Source organism: Lygodium microphyllum, chromosome 11 (genome assembly GCF_053477565.2).
Source record: "Lygodium microphyllum isolate KBCC chromosome 11, Lygodium_microphyllum_v1.1.10, whole genome shotgun sequence".
NCBI lineage: Eukaryota > Viridiplantae > Streptophyta > Polypodiopsida > Schizaeales > Lygodiaceae > Lygodium > Lygodium microphyllum.
This window is the reverse complement of record NC_141145.1, coordinates 120,439,999-120,458,012: the sequence shown is the minus strand read 5'-3', so window position 1 is coordinate 120,458,012 and position 18,014 is coordinate 120,439,999.

Genomic DNA, 18,014 nt, shown 5'->3' with positions numbered 1-18,014 from the left:
CTGTCTGATGACTCTGTTCCTCTCAGAGAGAGAGAGGGTGTAAGTGGGAGCCTGAGTATCATATAGAAGAGGTGGGAGTCTATCAATGTCCAGTCCATGTCTGTCAAACCAAGCTCTAGTCTGTGCATACCATGATGTGGTATCCCCCGCTCGAGCCATCTCCTGAGATGCCATATATGCTCTATATGCAATGCGATCTCTGTCCATATCCTGAAATTTGTGTAGGAAGCAGACTGTCTGAAATAATGCCTCGACTAGCATGGGCGGTGTGGCAAGCTCTGCTTGCACAATGTCATGTGGGACTGAGGCCTTGCTGCGAATCAATCTAGATATCATGATCACTTGAGGTCTCTCCATCAATGTCCATACATAATCGGCAAGGCCTGGCCCCCATATAGCTGCTCCATACATTAGTGCTGGAGTGACTAGAGTATCAAAGAGCCACCCCTTGGTGCGGGGCTCCTGGAAATGTGCCTGATAACACTGTCGCTCCATAAGAGCCAATGCTGAGTATCCTCTAGTGAGGCGGTCACGAGCTGCCTGTGTCATCGAGAAAGTCCCTGAAGCTGCTGTAAAGGTGACTCCCAAATATACATATGATCCAATGACCTCAATACTCCCTCTTGCTGCCATGAAAATACTCTGTCTGCGTATCTGAGCTGATGTATGGAATATAAGAACCTTGGTTTTACCAAGGTTCACTATCATGCCTCTCTGTATGCAAAAATCATCCAATGCTAATAAATGCTGCTGTAATCCCTGAGCTGAGTCTGAGACCAACACAATGTCATCTGCATATAGTAAGATATGAACTGTGGCTCCACTGAGATCTATACCTCCACCTGCTCGCTGTTGAATAAACTCTGCTATCTCATCAATGTATAGCCCAAATAGAGTCGGTGAGAGTGGGCATCCTTGTTTCACACCAATGGTGCTCACAAGGGGATCTGATATACCTCCCAGACATCTGACTCTGCCAGTAACCCGCTCATATAGTGCATAAATACCCCACATCATGTCATCATCCACCCCCAGATCAAGTAGGCGTCTGAAAAGCCTCTCTCTCGGAACCATGTCAAAGGCTTTGTGGAAATCCACAAAGCAACAGTACAATCTCTGTTTCTTCACTCGTGTCTGGTCGATCAGACAACGGAGAGTGAAGATGTGGTCTATGGTAGAAAATGCCCGTCTGAACCCTGGCTGTCCGGGTGTGCGCATGCACTCTCTCTCTGCTAGCGTGCTGAGCTCCTCCGAGAGAGAGAGAGAGAGAGAGAGAGAGAGAGAGAGAGATTGCAGCAGAGCTTTGTCACGTCAACAACAGAGAGACTTCTGTACGGGTTATTGTGTGTGTTTATGTGTGTCAGTGTATTTTTGATGTGATGCTCTACCCCTATTTATATAGTAATCGGGGGGTAGTAAAGAGAGGACACTTACTTTTTAGCATTTTTTTGATGATGTCATTGACGACAAAGAGAGACTGCTTTCTTTTAACATTTTTGATGACATCAGGGAGGGGGTCCATTTTTGTAGCGCGAAGATAAAAATTGACAAAATATGGGTGAGGATGCACCATGCGTTGCATTGTCCGGCGCATCACTCTAAGGGATGCGACATAAAAATTGATGAATATATGGGAGAGTATATACCATGTGTTGCATCGTCGGGCGTCACTCCAAGGCATGCGACCAAGGCGACGACCATGGCATCTTAGCCTTGGTATACTTGGCAACGAGATATGAAGGCTTCGTTGGCATTGTTGGCTGTGCATGAGAAGCTTCCACTAGCTTGTAGGAAAATCTTCCCAGGAGGTCACCCATCCTAGCAGTGTCGTCACCCAAGTGCACTTAACTGCCAAGTGCCTATTCACTAGGCTAGTTCTTTTTGTTGTTCTATACTACAAACATAGTTTTAATAAGCTAGTCTTAGGAGGGTTTCCCAAGTCTTTCTTCCATGAACTAGCATATAATAACTCATTAATAAACAAAAATTATTTTCATAATTAGAGCTAATTTTTAAAAATGTGCAACATAAATAAAATTTCTTTGGAATCTATATGCACATTGATTAACTAAGCAATGGGGACATTACATTCTTATTTCCTTAGAGAAATCCAGATGTCCTCATCTTGAGAGAAACTGGGGGTATTCTTTCATAAGGGTTGCCTCATTGACCCAAGTGGCATCTTCTTCAGGATAATCCTTCCATTGTACTAGGTGTTCTCTTAGGATTCCACTTCTTAGAGGTTTCTCCCTTGTATCTAAAATCTTCTCTGATTGCATTTCTAGAATTCCTTGGGGCATGACTATTTGTTCGTCATTAAGCACGTGATTGGGGTTCGGTACATAAGGTTTTAGTAGGCTGACATGAAATACATTGTGAATCTTGAGATGGGGTGGCAATTTAAGCTTGTAGACTTGCCTTCGCATTACTTTGATTACTTCATATGGTCCACAGTACCTTGGACTAAGCTTTTTTCATTTCCCCAAGGATAATGAGCTCTTTTCGAGCCTTACCCTTAGAAACACCATGTCACCTTCCTTGAATGTTCTTATGGATCTTTCAAGATCTGCATAGGACTTTTGCCGATCTTGAGCAGCTTGAATGTCATGTTGGATCAAATAGATTTGTTGGTCCATCTCTTCAAGAATAGCCTTAGAAGCCTCTACTTTGAGAGTGGGATCTGAGAAGTTTAGAGGTGTATGACATTCTTGCCCATACAAGGCTTGGAATGAGACATCTTGATTGTTTGTTGAAAGGCAGTGTTCAATCCACCAAAGGTAAATGTTCAATCCATTGTTTCGGTTCTTTGCCATAATAAGACCTTAGAATATCTTCAATGGTTTGGTTTACCCTCTCAGTTTGGCCATCGGTTTGAGGATGATAAGTAGTACTAAAGCATAGCTGTGTTCTATTTTCTTGGAATAGGCAAGTCCAAAACTTAGAGGTGAACATGGAGTCTTGGTCAATGATTATGATCTTTGGCAATCCATGTAACCTAAATACTTCTTTGATAAAGACTCGAGCAATGCCTGATGACTTATAGGTTGTTTTGACTGGGATCAAGTGTGCAACTTTTGTCAATCTATCAACCACTACCATGATGGAGTCATATCCACCAACAACACAATAGGTAATCCAACAACAAAATCCATACTTATTGACTCCCATTTCATTTGTGGAATGTCCAAGGGTTGTAACTCTCCAGGCATCTTGATCCTTTCTGCCTTGACTCTTTAACAAGTCAAGCACTGAGTTACATACTTTAATACATCCCTTTTTAATCCTGGCTAGTGAGAGCTCTTATGAACTATATTGAGTGTCTTGGCATACCCTGGATGTCCTGTAATGGGGCTGTTATGTGCTTCCCATAAGATCTTGGCCTTCACTTCTGGTCTTTTTGGGACACAAAGGCAGTCAGGGTAATATAGAAAACCATTGCTAGCACGATAATCCTTAATCTTAGACCTTTCTTTGTCAGATCTTTCTCCTTGAAGTACCTTAGCCATGAGTCCTTCATATTCCTTATCTCCTGAGAAATCGCTTGGCATACAATCTCAAGTATAGGGTTATCAGGTATGGATATGGTTCTTAAGTTTCAAACTTCTACAATGTTGTTAAGAAAGACTTTTTGGCTTAATGCATTTGCAACAACATTGTCCTTCCTTGGACGATATTTGATTTTAAAATCAAACTCTTGTAGTATCTCTATCCATCTTCTTTGCCTCATGTTTAGGTCAGCTTGGGTGAAGATCTACTTAAGACTTTTATGATTTATCACACTAAACTAAATTATCTTCCCAACAATAGATAGAGTCTCCACAATTTCAAGGCATGGATTACTGCGAGTAACTCAAGGTCATGAGTGGCATAGTCAGACTCGTAAGGTTTCAATTTTCTAGAAGTATAGGCCAACGGTCTTCTTCTTATACTAGCATACCCCACCAATTGCAAGTCCACTTGGCATCAGTGATCACCTCAAATGGTTGATTGAAGTCAGGGAGTTTTAATACACGTGTATTGGTTACAACTTCTTTAAGATTATCAAAGCTTTCTTGATGCTCAATGGTCCAAATGATTATTGTATGTTTCTTCAAAAGATTTTTCAAGGGTACAATAATGAGGTAATAATCCTTGATGAAGATTTGGTACCATCCTATCAGTCCCAAAAATCCTTGGATTTCTTTTATTGTCTTAGGTATTGGCCATTCTAGGGTACATTTTACTTTGGTAGGGTCTACAGAGATTCCATTAGTGAAAACAATGTATCCAATATATTCAGTCCAGTTACTGAGAAATACACATTTACTCATCTTGGCATAGAGCTGATTTTCATGGAGTGTTACTAGGACGATCTTTAAGTAACCTTCACGTTCCTCTATTGATTTGAGTATATAGTATATTGTCAATCTAGATATGGTCAAAAGATGTCTTGCATTAGACGATTGAATGTAGCTAGGGCATTAGTCAATCCGAATGGCATGACTAAAAGTTCATAATGACCATACCTAGTGCTAAAGGCAGTCTTTGGGATATCTTGTTCCTTGATTCAAATTTGATAGTACCCAGACCTTAGATCAATCTTGGAAAAAACCTTGGCTTTGTGTAGGCGATCTAAAAGTTCATCTATCCTGGGTATGGGGTACTTGTTTTTTATCATAACTTGGTTTAGTCCTCTGAAGTCAATGCATAGTCTAAGTGTTCTGTCCTTCTTTTTCTAGAAGAGGACATGTGCTCCCCAAGGTGAATTACTTGAGTGGATAAATCCATGCTCTATCAGTTGCCTCAATTGTTCCTTAAGCTCAATAGCTTCAGGAATAGACATTTTGTACGATCGTTTTGACATTGGTTTGGCTTCACAAATCAATTTTATTTCATGATCAACCTCATGCTTTGGAGGCAGTTGAGTCAATTCTTTTGGAAAGACATACTTGAAGTCATTGCTCTAGGAAGGTAGAGTGCCTTCATTAGTCTTTTTGACCTTATTCAACTGGATCATGTAGATTGGTTGACCTTTTGGCTTGCCTTGGCTAATTGAACTCTAGTTCTTTTAGCTTTCCCATATGCCTTTACAATTTCTCCTTCCAAGTCTTGAAAGATTATTTCCTCTTCAGCACATAGAATTTGGGCTTTGTTATTCTTGAGCCAATCCATTCCTAGAATGCAATTGTAGCATCCTAGTGGTAGGATTCAAAATTCTATCTCAGTTATATATCTGTCTAGCTCAAATTGAAGTTTCCCTATAGTTTCGGTTGAGGCAATTTCCTTTCCACTAGCCAATTCTACTATCATTTTCCTTGTCCCCCTGGATTCTAGATACAATCTTTTAACTATCTTGGATGCAAGAAAGGAATACATGCTACCACAATCAATTAAGATTATAAACAATGTACCCTTGTAAGTAGATGGAGATTGAATTACTGAACATTTGTGGTCCGCCGCTCCTTTCCTTTCCACGGCAATATGAATGGATCCTCTTTCAATTTCTTCATCTAACGTGCATTCCTTGGGCTGTCCAATCATGGTATTTACCTGGGCATCAGTTGTTCTTCCACATCCATGGCCAGGGTTGTTGTTGCCGTCCCATCGGCCTCTTCAACCAACCTAGTTTGGGCCAGGATTTTGAGGACGATTAGGACAATTTGCCCTTAGGTGTCCAGTCCTTCCGCACTAGTAGCATTTCCTGATTCCTATCCCATTTGGTCCTTGGGTGATTGCATTAGCTCTATCATTTCCTCTGGCATTGGTTGTGTCAATACCACGGTTTGGGTAGCCCCTTCCATAGTTGTTTATTGGATGGTTCCTTTGGCCATTTCGAGTGATTTCCTTGGCCATAGGTTTTGCTCACATAAGAGCATCTTCAAGAGTCGTTGGTTTCATTGATTCAAGATGTGTGTCCAAAGATGGATTTAGTCCTTGGTAGAACCTTGCAATCCATTGAGACATTGTCATTGAGGGGTGAATATTTGCGTAGACTCACAAACTTAGAATAGTATCCTTCCAAGATTAGGCTTAATTGTTGTAAGTTGTAGATTTTATTGCATCTTGATTGATTCAAAAGATGGGGGAAGGTAACGTCCTTTCACAGCTTCTTTGATTTGCTCCCAAGTTTGGGAAGCTTCTGTTACACCTTTATCTCGGCAAAATTGTTTCCACTAAAGTTGAGCTTTGCTAGTAAGATGAAGACGAGCAGTCATGGACTGATTTGTAGTAGTAGTTTCAATGGCTAGAAAATAGTCATCCAAATCCTCAATCCAAGATTCTGCATCTTGCTCCACCTTGGGTCCTTCACCACTAAACCTAGGTGTTGGTGTATTCTTGAGAAGAAACTTCTTCTCTTGGAGTTCCTTATATGTTTCATCAATTCACACCACTAGTTGGCGATTTTGATTATCTTTGTTACTTTTTTGTTACAAAACGAGATGGGTTGGCCTTAGTCTCTAGGAATCGATAAGATTTTGGGAGATTGGGATACTCTAGAAACTCATAATTTTTTTGACTTTACACTCCCGGTTAGGATGATCCTATTGGGAGAAATAACCTTTGTATTTTGTTCATACACCCATTTACTTGTTATTACAATTTTTCCATCTATATATTTTACCTTATCATTTCAAAGAGTATCATACTTATAAGTCTGATCAATTTGAGGCCTTCGAGCCATTTCAAAAACTTGAGATGGACTTTTACATGTTCGTACAGAGTTGAGTCTAAGTAAAAGTAAGGGTCGTACCTTCCCTAGGTTTGGGCTCCAGTTTTAGGCCCTTCATAAGCTTAAACAACTCCATAGATGAGTCTTCTCTAAGATATCCATTATGCTTTCTCTTAATTCTAACATGTTTGACTGGCAAGTAGTGGAGTACATGATCTCAAAAATCACTTTATAAAGCTTACTTCATCATTAACTTGTCAAAGCATCTCAAATATCATCATAAGCTCATAACTCACACTCTTCCAAAACAATAACGAGACTTTATATTTGTGAAAAGTATTTACAAAGATGTATTTATCATAATATCATCTACCAATATATCATCTCATGGATCCTTTCCTCATGAAAATTATGCGGGTCTATACTCTCATATCTGTTAGATATACAGGATCTAGAGCATGGCAAATGCAAAATCTATGGAGGTTGAAAGAGGAAGAAGAAAATCATGAAGACATTGATCCTGACAAGACAAATTGTCACACAAATGAATTAGGTTCCAAGATAGAGACTTGGACTCATAAACACAATCTTGTGTGTGGACAGTGACATAGACACTTTACTGGAAAGAAAAGAGTACTATCATTGCATTAGAAAAGAGTGCAAGTACAATGATTTATAGGAATTGAATGGTAGCACTTCTCCTACTGTGCATATGGGATTCTGGTCCTGACACTTCACAGCTCCTTACGAAGAGGCTAAAGTAGGTGTGATTGCAAATATCTCAACAATATCTTGGTTGGTTCTCAATGTACATGGCAAACAACATAATATGGTGGTTCTTAGGGATAACCAAAACATCCCGTGCCAAAATAAGGCCTTCTTGGCACTACAACAACTCTCTCGAGTGGTACTATTTGTAGCACTTTCCAATATACCCACAAGATTTTAGATATAGACTCATCCCCAATGTTTAGTAACCATTCAACAAAGGCACTTAACAAAAGACATATCTTAACTATCCTTAGTTGTTTAGTCCATCAAACCCTCTATAGTTCGTAATGAAGAAGGATGTTACACCCATAATATATCCCCATACGTGACCTATTCTTTGGCCATAAATCTCCCATGTACCATGAATTAGGATGAGGCTGCAATACAATTGGAGGAATAAAGATCATCTCTATTATCTCAAATATAGCCTCGTGGGTATGAGAATTTATTCGATCCTAAGGCTACTTGATACATGATGGGAAAAAATCCCACAAACGTGTAGCTTTCTCATCGCTACGTTCATGTGGGCACCTTGTGTATGCTAGTGTTAGTGCAAGATAATTGATAATAATTTTCTTCAAAAATAAGTGTGGTTATATTATTAATTCCTTTTATACGTTGACTACTTAACCTTACATTGAAAGCTCTTTTGAAACCTGGCTTTGATACTGTAATGTCCCACCCGCATAGGAGAACGACCTCCCCCCCCCTTCCCCTTAATAACTAACCATTAGTGAAAAATTTTTTCCCCTCCCCCCTTGTTGTTGCCGACAGGTGGTGAAGGGGGGAAAGGGAAAGGATGGAGAAGAAGATGGCACTGCCAGTTGACGATGTGGCAGAGGTAAGGGAAGGCAATGACAATGCGATGTGGAGGCAAGATGATGTCAAGAGGAAGAAGATGGCAAAGATGGAGAAAACGAAGTTGATAACATCATTGATGGAGGGGGAGGCCACGTGGCAAAACACCCCCCGGGCATAATGGCTCAGTTGGGAGGCTCCAAAAAGCCCTTGCCACCATGCAAGATTGGTGGTGGTTACCATGCTCGACATTTATTTCCCCCCTATCACCCAATATTACCCTCCTCTCCCCTATATAACCCTCCTTCCCCCCCTCTCCCCGGAATAAAAAGAGGAGGACGAGGGCCTAGGCATTGAATAGCATGCTAAGGGAGAGAAAGAGAGAGAGTGAGGGAGAGAGAGAAGGAGAGGAGCGAAGTACCACCTCTTTCCCCCCTTGCTATTGGCTTGTAAGAGAGTAAGAAGAAGAAGAAGAGAGGGAGAGATAGGGAGAAGAAGTGCAAAAGAGAGGGAGAGAGAGAGGAGAGAAGAAGAGAAAGAGGAGAAGAAGAAGAAGAAGAGAGGAGAAGAAGAAGAGAAGAAGAAGAAGAAGAAGAAGGAGAGAGAGAGAGAGAGAGAGAGAGAGAGAGAGAGAGAGAGAGAGAGAGAGAGAGAGAGAGAGAGAGAGAGAGAGAGAGAGAGAGAGAGAGAGAGAGAGAGAGAGAGGCACCACATCTTACCCCCTTGTCCGATAGCTTATCTGCAAACCAAATTCTCTCCCCAAATTGGCCTCATTATTCGAGAAAGAGATAGCTAAAGTCTTGTGGGATCGTGTTTAACGTGAAGAAAATTGGGAAATGGCCTCCAAGCAAAGAATGTCAAGTGTGGGTGGCAATCCCACAAACCACGACGAAGCCTTGAGAAAGGGTACCACTACCAACCCAACCGCAGTTCTGGTTGTAAGTAATGTATTTTCAAATTAATAGACACTTGTTTGATTATCGCATGAGACACTTTAGGGCCACATTATGCCGCTCAAGAATAGGACATTGAAAAGGATAAATTGCATCGTAAGTATTTGAAGGATTGAATTCTCCAAATGCGTGTATTAAAAGAATTTAATTGCATTTAGATGCCATACGACAAACTCATAAACAATATATAAGGCTTCAAGCATTGCCGACTTCCCGTCCTCGCAATAATAGGTGTGTTTCCACCACACTATTTGTATGATGTAGCTTGCACGATTTAGCCTAAGGAAATTCATTTTTGAAGCTCTAGACTTTGCCCAACTCTTGCTAACAATACGAACTAATAGCTCATGTTTGGTGGATTGGAACCTTGATGTTATGCATAGTTAGCACAAATAACAATCATAAGGGCTAAAGCTAAGAATGCATCGGGTTCCGACTGATAACCGCTATGATTATCAATCCTATTTGGATTGGGCTAGATCCAAACACAACTCTGATCCCCAAAGGCAAGTAGAGAGCTCAAGGGATTAGGGGAAATCGAGGCAAAGGAAAGGCCGATGCTTTTGTACTCGTTGAGAAGTGGGCTAGGTTATTGATCAATATAAGTGCTCAATAGAATTTACACTCTTGCATAGTTGTATGAGAACTTGGCATGAGTTTTAGCCAAAGTGTTAAGTAAATTTTACATGGAATCGTCTTGATCCCAAGGGGGAGAGCAAACACATGATGGAAGGTTGTCGCAACTATTCCTGCAATGTTTAGAAAAGGATACCATTGTTTTGTGGATTGATTAAATAACATCTTAAATTCTTTTGCATTAAATTGATTGTGAGATGTGAATTGGATGATTATTCCAAGTGTTTGTGTTTGATGGTAAATGCATGAAAGGGGTCTGTATCGACAAATTGCCATGGGAATAAAGGAATGTTCTTCTTGAAAGATGATATTAGGTTGATTTCCTTGATTATGTGGTCTCACTCCTAGGTTGCTTGGGATTAGTGGAGCTCTGGACACCCCTTGCTGAGTCCAAAAGAGAGTTGTGGACTACCGTGAGCCCAATGTCTAGGGCGTTCGAAGATCCTATTCTAGATAAAGGATGGAAATTATGGTGCCATGGGTACTTCTGTTGGATAGAAGGGATAATTCTCATGTACGGGTAGGAGACAAAGATTAATTGGAAAATAAGTTAAGGAACTTTTTTGTCAAAAGGATTGCTTATTTTGTGTGTGTGTCAGTGTTGTAAATTATATGAACTAACCTTGTTTCCTAAAAATGCTTAATTAAGGAAGCTGATTTTAAATGTCACCATAATGTGATAAAACCTAATTAGAAAACTAAAGCTATCAAGGGAAGTGGGTGTGGACAGAAGACGGTCTGTCCTATGACAGGGTGGTCCCAGAGAACTGGGAGGCTTCTCACAAGGTTTTATCATCGTTGACATTTAGGTATGGTTAGGTTAGAACTCGATTCATGTCATTTTAGGGGACCAGAATGGGACTATGCCCTACAAGGAGAGAGGTTGAGCAGCACATCCCTCTCATTTTCCATTCTCTTTGAACCAAGTGCAGCATGGATCTGCTTCAACTTGGGCATCTGTGTGTAAAGTAGAACCTCTAGGACCCGATGCTAGAATGCTGTCAGGAGACCTTGACCACTAGGAACTCAAATTTCAAGTCGATCCTAGTGGGTTTAGTCGCAAACGTTCCGTTGTGAGGTGGACTCGCGAAACCCTAAGTGACAAACCCCATAACATTCCATGGGAGTGTTGGGAAATGATGCTTAGATTGGACCGCTAAAATGTGCTTAGACAGGCATGTTATAGATACCACATGTGAGGTGCCTCCTCCAACAAGTCCGGAGGAGTCCTCTTAGTAGTCGACTAAAGTTCATATCTATACACATCACCATCCCTTCTCCCCATGGGAAACCTTGGACTTAGTTGAACATGGGAATCTCAGTTCTACTTCACAGGGGAAGCATGGACAAGTCACCCTTAACAGTAGCCAACAATCTAATGACCACCTAAGAAAAACCACTTTGTAATCAATCAAGGAAAGAGTGAGATTAACACCACACTTGATTCAAAGAAAGTGAGAGACGGGGGAGAGTGTAACTTGATCCCCCTACCCATAAGGTAAAATCTCAGCTTTGGCCCCCTAAAACGATGTTAAAATTGGTAACTAATCCTATCAATATTGGGAGGGTCATGATTTAATCAGCTCTATCTAGTGTTGCCGACTTATTAGGTCCACCTAGCCATAGGTGTCCAATCTTCAGGATCAAAGCCTCCCACTTTCCTCGATGGGGTTTGCTTAGTTTTCTAATTAGCAAAGCATACTATCACACTGTTTGGACATATAAAATCAGCTTCCTTTTATTATTCCGTTAAACTAGGTTCGTTAAACTCAATCTTCAACACATAACAAACAATTCAAAAATCAGATACTTTATTTCACCATCACTCTACATAAAATTGTCTTTCCACAGAAAGACATCATCTAGCCTAGGATAGGACCTTGCAATCCCTTAGGATTGGGCTATATGTGATCGCACTCCATCCATGGTCAACAGGGAATTTACTAGCTTAGAGTCCCTCTAAGATTCCTTGAGCCTTCGGAGCCATCCTACATAATAGGGGCAGTTACCACTCAGCCGTTTGCCCTCTCAGGAGCTCGAGTGATCAAAAATAAAAAACATCTACCTCTCTCGATAGCATAGGACCCCCACCCACAGGTGAGTTTTTCCACATTGTGCAGAGTGTTAAGGAGCATTGGGTTGGGGATCCCAATGTACCAAACCACCACAATCCACAAGTTGTGCAAGCCCAAAATCATAAGAGCCATAAATCATTATTCATAAATCCAAAAGCAGTCATAATCATAAAATATTTTTAACACAGTTTTCAATGTATGCGATGCATAGAATCTATCCCCTTCATCAATCTCCGTGTTTCTTCCTAAAAAGCATTTTATAATACTAACATGCTTTTACAAGTTTAAGTAAGTTCTAACTAATCATGATCCTTTTCTAATGTACTAACTAGATTATCTCCGTTCGGCCATTCATCGTGATTACAGTTTATGGCCGCAACCTCAATTTGTTATGGAATAACCCATCCTTTGGGTTGAATGGTTTCGGGGTTAACTTCCCATTGCATTTCAGCGGCAACTACTTCTTCATGTTGGGGAGTTCTCTGAGTGTGACCTCGCTCAGCATCTTGATGTCTCTTGGGAGCCATGGAAGAAGCTGATGGATTCAACCAGTGCTTCCACATAGGGGTGGAGAGAGAGAGAGAGAGAGAGAGAGAGAGAGAGAGAGAGAGAGAGAGAGAGAGAGAGAGAGAGAGAGAGAGAGAGAGAGAGAGAGAGAGAGAGAGAGAGAGAGAGAGAGAGAGAGAGAGAGGCTAATTGCTGCAGAGCTTTGTCACGTCAACAGAAGAGACACTTGCATGGGTCATTGTGTGTCAGTGTATTTTCGACGTGACGCTCTATCCCTATTTATATAGTAATCGAGGGGGAGGTAAAGAGAGGACACTTGCTTTTTATCAGTTTTTTGATGACATTATCGGGCGACAGAGAGAGAACACTTTCTTTTAGCGTTTTTGATGTCGTCAGGGAGGAGGGGGTCCAGTTTTGTAGTGCAAATATAAAAATTGACAAATATATGGGCGAGGATGCACCGTGCATCGTGTCATTGGACGTCACTCCAAGGCTTATGACCAAGGCATAGACCTTGGCATACTTGGCAACGGGCTATGAAGGCTTCATTAGCACCGTTGGCTGTGTGTGAGAAGCTCCCAATAGCTTATAGAAAAATATTCTCGAGAGGTCACCCATCCCGACAGTGTCGTCACCCAAGTGCACTTAACTGCCAAGTGTCTATCCACTAGGCTAGTTCTTTTTGTTGCTCTATACTACAAACATAGTTTTAATAAGCTTGTATTAGGAGGGTTTTCCAAGTATTTCTTCCATGAAACTGGCATATAATACCTCATTAATAATAGCAATTATCTTCATAAGTAGAGTCAGTTTCATAATTAGAGCTAGTTTTTAAAAATAAGCAACATAAATCAATTTTCTTTGGAATGTATACACACATTGTTTATTAAAATAAACTAAGTAATGGGGACATTACAACTTGGCTCCAATTTCTCCCCCATTTGCACTCAGTTCATGATTCAAAAAATCTTGCACATTTGGCTTGAGGTCTCGAATGGTTGAGAAATTGATGGACCTAAAAACGGGCCGGCACTGGCTCATGCACTAGCCGGACCTCGTCACTACGCACAAGACAACCCCTCGGCCTCGCGGCCAGGAGCGTCTATCAAAATCTCTGCCTTCCTAAACATTGCGTTTGTAATGCGTTGTAGTCCCACTGATCCTAACCCAATATTACTCCTCAGAGGGAGTCCCTTTCACATAGCCAAAAGGCTCGAATCACATGCACATGGGGTTCCTCCTACGGCTGAATGCCGTCAACCCTCTGCGACTCTCCTACACCTCGGGGATTGGCCCCTCGATGCGTCGCTCAACATTTAGACATTTCGCACAAACGTCACTCAAGGTACCAAATAAACGTATCCAGGAATGTACCATTGTCCTTACTTGACTTCCCATTTATAATCCCACGACTAGCCTACAGCATAGGAACCTCACGCTCTCAACGGTGGGTCACAGGCCTACTGAAAACAATTGCTATGCATATCCAGGAGCTAACTCTGATACTTTTAATTTCCTCTAAATGATCATGCAAAGAGGTGGATGCCTAGTGCTCAAACATTTTAAAAACCAGCCGCGTGCAAGTGCAAATCATCTCTTTCATGCTTTTCTTTCTAACCGCTTTGTGCTTCGTTGCAACACCTAGCACCGAAGTGATCTTCGTGCTACTAGGTTTTAATTTTTATCATTATTATTCCGTCCTAGATGCAATGCATATAAAATCAACAAATTATTCCTCATGCTCAACGGCATTTAACCATTTTTTTCCACAACTCTACCCTCCCCCGTTGATAGTGCATCATTGCATTCATTTCTTTTAGGGTTTCCTTGTCATTTTATGTGGAGAAAGGAAGGAAACACACACTAAAACATATAAACAAGGCTGAACTGAAGCATAACTTCATGCCCCAGCCTTGCTATACATCAACAAACATAAATCCTATTTTTCTATATTTTTCGTAGCCCCAAATGTATTTTTCCCCTATTTTCCATGGTGTTTTTTATCATTTTTCCCCATTTTCTTCATTTTCTTGTATTTTTTAAATTGCTGAAAATGAAAACCAGTTTGTGGGCTGTGGCCCTTAGTTCATTTGCAACAAAATTGAAAGATTAGTTGATGTGTATCGACGATTTTCCCCATTTATATGCCCAAAACCCTTGTTTTCCTTCATTTTGATGGTTTTTCGTGTCTCGGTTCCCTATTTTCTGCTATCCCACACATGTTTTCCAGATTTTTAAATGATGAACAGCTAGAAACCAACTCAAAGCACGACATACTCAAAACTCAATCCATATGAACACATTTTTATCAACCAAATTTGCATCAAAAGACCATTTTCTTTGTAAAAACAATTATTACCGTGTCTTGCGGGTTTTTTCATTAAATTTGGCACGTCCCACGATTGATTTCCAACCATGAATTCTGCTTGGAATCAGCAATCTACAATGATTTTGCATTGCTCTTCCATCCCCGTCCATCTCCATCCTATCCCTTCAAGCACGAACGGGGGCTAAGAGGAGAGAGAGGGAGGAGAGAGAAAGACTGATTTTCTCTCTCTCCAACCAGTCCACCATTGCGGGAGCGGAGACCGGCGAATTGATCGGCACAACGTCTTGATCAGGCCTGGAGGTTCATTAGTATGGCTTCTTTGCAAGCCAGCAAATCGATGGGGGGGGGGGGGGGGGGCGTCGCGTTTTTTTCGGCGGCTGTTTTCAGCCACCGCCCCCCCTCCATATCCACGTTTTTTTTTGTGGGGGGTGCCAAAGGTCACCCCCCCCCTCTTGCACCTTTTGAAATTTCAATTTTGGGCCCCCTCTCGGGCACCCCGGCCGGTTTCGGGCCAACTCTCGCGTGCGAACTCCGAACTGCGTTCTGAAAATTTCTATGAGCTCGTCTCAACATTCCGGACAGGCCTGCAGCTTCACTGACTGGCATGGGTGCACGGAAAAATTATGAAAATTCTTGGAGTGTCGTACGGGTGCCCGTCAAGTACTTGACGCTTAAAATCGTGCTCGCTCGAGCTGCCGCCTTCGTGGTTGAGCATTTTCCCCCGCATTTCCATATTTTTCTCCTATTTTTAGGCATGTTCCGGGGCCTAAAATCCATCCTTCATTGGCGACCACGGGATAGGACGACTCAGTCCGTCGAACCCACGAACCTATCTGCACATAAACAACCAAAGAAGCATCAAACTGATACAAAACAATTATCATCATATAACTCAGCACAATGCTCCCCCTACCCCTAGACAGAACCAAGGCATAACATCCACAAGGAGTAGGCCTAGCATCATCTAATAGAAGATCCGAAGTGAGTCACTAACCAGCTGCTCCAACACAGCCAAACAAAAAAACTATCAAAGAGGTTGCCCTAAGTAGTAGTCTGAACTACTGACCAACTAAAGACAACACAACTAGGAGCTCCTACAAGGCGAGGACTCCTATAGCCTGAACAAAGGATATTTTCTTTCAGTATATCTCTTCTTTGAGGGTTTTGATTGGATGAACATAGTTGGGCATGTAAAAAGGAGGGAGCTGAGCGTAGTGACCCAAGGAGAACAGGGCATCGGTCTCAGGACCTGTCTCGGCACCCAAGAACCTACCAAGCCCTCGCAAGGCGACACTTAATCCTTTTCTAACGCTCACTTTTATTTTCGCTCCAACCTTCCTTGTTTTGATATTATTTTTCCAGCAAGAAGCCACCCCGAGGAAGACAAGGTATCGGCCCCGGGTCTGACTCGTCCCCAGGAACCTACCAGGCCTTCGCAAGGCAATGATCAACTGCTTATCTATTTTCATGTTATTTCTTTTCTTTGATAGGGGTTAGAACCCCTTTTTACACACCTTCGCATTTATATTCATCTTTTGGGATATTCAGGATGTCTTGGCATTAGCATTATGATCTTCTAGCAGGCTTCTCTAACTGCCTCACGACTAACAAGAACTCCTAGAACGGCTGCCTAGCAGGCTAGCAGAACAGAGCCACTAGGGCTTCCTTCTAAAACAGGTCTTTCAATGTCTAGCAATGTCTTTACAAGAGGCAATGACTACTCCGACCTCCCTCAAACATACTCAACCTAAACCTGGGACTTCATGCCTTGGTTGCCGGTCCCCTAAAAAAATAGCCCCTCAACAAGTACAAATACACATATAACAGGAAAGAAAGGTACTCGTAAAGGAGAAATATCACCTGGATTGGCCACAAGAAGCTTCCATCGCAGCAAAGGCTCCTCCAGGTTCCACCAAATTCCACGAACCACGAAACCTGTCCAGCACAACACTAAAACAAAAACCCAATTAAACGCACCCGCACTAGACAGGGAAATGGCCCTCTTGGCCTAATGAAATCAGACATGACTTTACTACAAAACTAAATCGGCCCTCTTGGCCTAATGAAATCAAACAATACTATGCAGAACATCCACCTGGAAACAACCATGATAGACATCAAAGCATACTATTCCCAGGGAAACAGGGCTTGTAGCCCTAACCGAGGTGCATTAAATTATGACCTATCCCTCCTGCGTATATCGCAAGAGGTGTTCGCATCACATGTCGTCGAATCAGTCTATGGGTCCGAGATAATAAAGGTAGATGAGTCTCGCTTACCCTCTGCATCACCCAAATCAACCATCGTCTGCCAAAGAGGGCATGTTCAGAAAGCATACCCCACAAACGACCAGGTCCTGTATCACCATCAATAGATATATCGGGACAAGGGCCACAATTAAAGAAGAGATCTTCTTCATACGCAAGATTAGCCAAAGAATCGGCAAACCGATTCCAATTCCTCGGGATCAGCTGAAAAGACACTCTGTCGAATTCGTCTAGCAGGGCTATGGCAGTATGATGGTACATACAAAGGATGGGGTTTCGTACCATGTATGTCCCATTGAGTTGATTTAAAACCAACTGAGAGTCCCCTTTCACCAACAACTGGCGGATACCACCCTTCTTTGCAATATTCAAACCCATAATCAGGGCTTTGTATTCTGCCATATTATTGGTAAAATTCGCCCCGAGATAAGCAGCTAACTTCATGACAATGCGTCGTCGGGGGTCGCAGATGACAACTCCTACACTTCCTTTTTTGCATGCACCCCTGGACGCCCCATCAAAGTACAAGGTGTACGTCCATAAAGGGTTTACATATCTTGCCATCCTGGACTCTACGCGTAATTATGGTAATCGAAATTCAGCATATTCAATGGGTGGACTGTAGGCTCCATCCCTCCATCATCATTGAATTCAACAGGGATGCTCGTCAAAATTTGTAGGCAGTGATGGCAGAAGACCTTGATTTCCCAAATAAATGTCCCGCCTTCTTGCTCAATCACCTTGTATCCTTTGCTCCACCAAATGAGCTTCCCCTGATGATACCTCTGTTCCAAATATGGGTGTTCTAAATAAGGGATCAGACGACCCATCAACCTCTATCACGATTTCCTTGCAGATGTTTGATCGATCTTGCCTAGACCTGCAAGGCAGTCATAGCATTAGTACAATCAGAAGTAATAAGGTTTAATCTTATTAAGATTAACCTTGTTTTTAAATTCTATCCCCTCAAGGTCAGCTAGCAACACTGTGGATTTATTCTTTCCTATTCTAACGATCTTATAGGGCCCA